Source organism: Rhinoraja longicauda, unplaced genomic scaffold, assembly GCF_053455715.1.
Source record: "Rhinoraja longicauda isolate Sanriku21f unplaced genomic scaffold, sRhiLon1.1 Scf000083, whole genome shotgun sequence".
Classification (NCBI taxonomy): Eukaryota; Metazoa; Chordata; class Chondrichthyes; order Rajiformes; family Arhynchobatidae; genus Rhinoraja; species Rhinoraja longicauda.
In genome coordinates, this window is record NW_027601301.1 from 247501 (window position 1) to 250000 (window position 2500).

Genomic DNA, 2500 nt, shown 5'->3' on the forward strand with positions numbered 1-2500 from the left:
CCCTGGAAGGCCAGGATCACAGTGTAAACATCCAAACTCAAACCTTCTACAGCCGGCTAATCAAGACCTCTGGCACAGAGAAGGAAAATGAAACGACAACCGTCAGTAAGCCCACAGAAACACAAACCACCGATGACAGTACCTATTACGAAAATGTAATCATAACGAAACCGAAGGACAACAACAAGCCACAACCGGTAATTATTCACTACCCAGTGGATGGACTATTTTGCTCAAAATGCAATGAAATTTATCACACAGTTGGATTATTCAGGACACACCTGAATAAGAAACACCAAATCAAAAGCTTCCTCACTGTATGTGGGAAGTGTAACAAAAAAGGAGAATTCCACGCCATTACATGCCACTACGCCAAATGTACGGGTCCACCACCACCCACCACAGAAGGCGTTTTCCCCTGCGAAGGATGTGTACTACGGTTCACCACACCTAGGGGTCTCAGCCAGCATGAGAGGCACAAACATCCAGCAATAAGAAACAAGAAAAGGATTGCAGCAGCTAATCCTCCGAAAAAAACCCGGCAAAGCTCCGTCTGGTCGGATGAGGAAATAAAAATGCTTATCGACCTGGAAAAACGATTCCAAGGTTCCCGATTCATCAACGTCGCGATAAGCGAAGTTATGACATCAAAGACCAATAAACAAATCTCAGACAAGCGAAGGGACCCGAATATCAGAAGGCTGGCGGCTGAAATCGAGGCCCAGAGCAGGAACATCCCCGAAGAAACGGGTAACGAAACGGAACCTGAGCCTGAAACTGAGACTGAAGAGTTGGCCGCGTCCGACCAGGGACACACCAAAACCACTGCCCGACCAAGGGAAAAGACGCATGGACCCCCAAAACATCGAGATCTAGCTGAACAGATCACAAAGGCAGAGGAACTACTTGGCGATGGACACAACAAAGATCGGTGCATCGAGATGGTCGAACAAATCACGGAAGGTTTGATGGACAAGTTCTCTCCAAAGCCTCATAAAAACAAGGGTGGAAAGGCGGGCAGCAATAAAAAAGAGCACAGAGTTGCAAACCACCCAAACTCTGGTGCAAGAAAACGACGGGCCGCAAAAAAACACAGATACAAAACCACTCAGACCCTGTATCAAAAAGACAGAAGGAGACTGGCACGTCAAATCATGGGCGCGCCAGCTGCATCTAGCTGCCCTCTCAGAAGGGAGGAGCTGGAGAATTGCTTTCGAGCAAAACTATCACAAGTGAACAACAAAGCAAACATCAGCAAAATGGCACAGTATAATGGCACCACAAACATTAACCGGCTAATGGAAGCCATTGAGCTTGAAGAGGTCGAAAAGGCGATAAGCGAGATAAACGCGAAAAGTGCAGCGGGACTGGACGGGATGAAGGTGGAACACCTGGAAAACATCATTGGTCAGGATGCGACAGTGATACCTCGCCTCTTCTCTCTATGGCAGAAATTGGCATTCGTACCAACAGCCCTGAAAAGGAGTCGGACTGTGCTAATTCCTAAAACGGAGGATGCAGAACTCCTCAAGAACATCGACAACTGGAGGCCCATCACAATCGGGCCGATGTTGCTCCGGCTCTTCACAAAGATCATCGCGAAGAGACTGTCGGAGGCAGTTACGCTTAACCCTCGCCAGAAGGGATTTATAGCGGCCACCCCGGGATGCAATGAAAACATCGCGATCCTAGAAAATATCATGAAGGGGGCAAAGAGCAACAAGAAGGAATTGGCGGTAGTCTTTGTAGACCTGGCAAAGGCATTCGACTCCATCGGTCACAAAATGCTCACAGTTGGACTCAAGAGGATGGGTATACCGAACAGGTTCATTCACCTAGTGCAGAGTCTCTATACCGACAACACAACGGTCATAGAGGGTGACAGGACCGCAACAGAGCCCATACCCATTAAAAGGGGAGTCAAACAAGGCGACCCACTCTCACCACTGTTATTTAACATTACAATGGACCCACTGATATGCACATTGGAACAGGCACAGATGGGTGTCACGCTAACACAGAAGAACAGGAGAATCAGCTGTTCTTCGCTCGCATTTGCAGACGACATTGCAATCCTCAGCGACTCCTATGCAGGAATGACGGCCAATATGAAAATCCTGCAGAATTTCTGCCAAAACACAGGTCTACAGATAAATATCAAAAAAACGGCCGGCTTCCACTGTAGACCACACAGGAAAACATTCCTCTACAACACCCGGGAAAAGTGGAAAATCAATGGTGAACCGGTGAACCACATCGAACCGGGCGAGCTCGAGAAATATCTGGGAGCGCGAATAGACCCATGGGCAGGAGTAACTGAGGACAACTGGTCGGGAAAACTGAACAAGTGGATTACGAGTCTGAGAGAGGCAGAACTCAAGCCGACTCAGCAACTCGAAATCCTAAAAACGCACATGATTCCGAGGATCTACTACCACCTTATCCTCACGGAAGCATCGCAAAACACTATCATAGAACTGGACAATCTCATTAAGAAGGC

The 2500-nt window shown here is 48.0% G+C and overlaps 1 pseudogene; it reads left to right on the plus strand.

Moving 5' to 3' along the window:
- Window positions 1-2500, plus strand: part of LOC144589855 (28S ribosomal RNA) — an 8328-nt pseudogene that overhangs the window by 3197 nt on the left and 2631 nt on the right.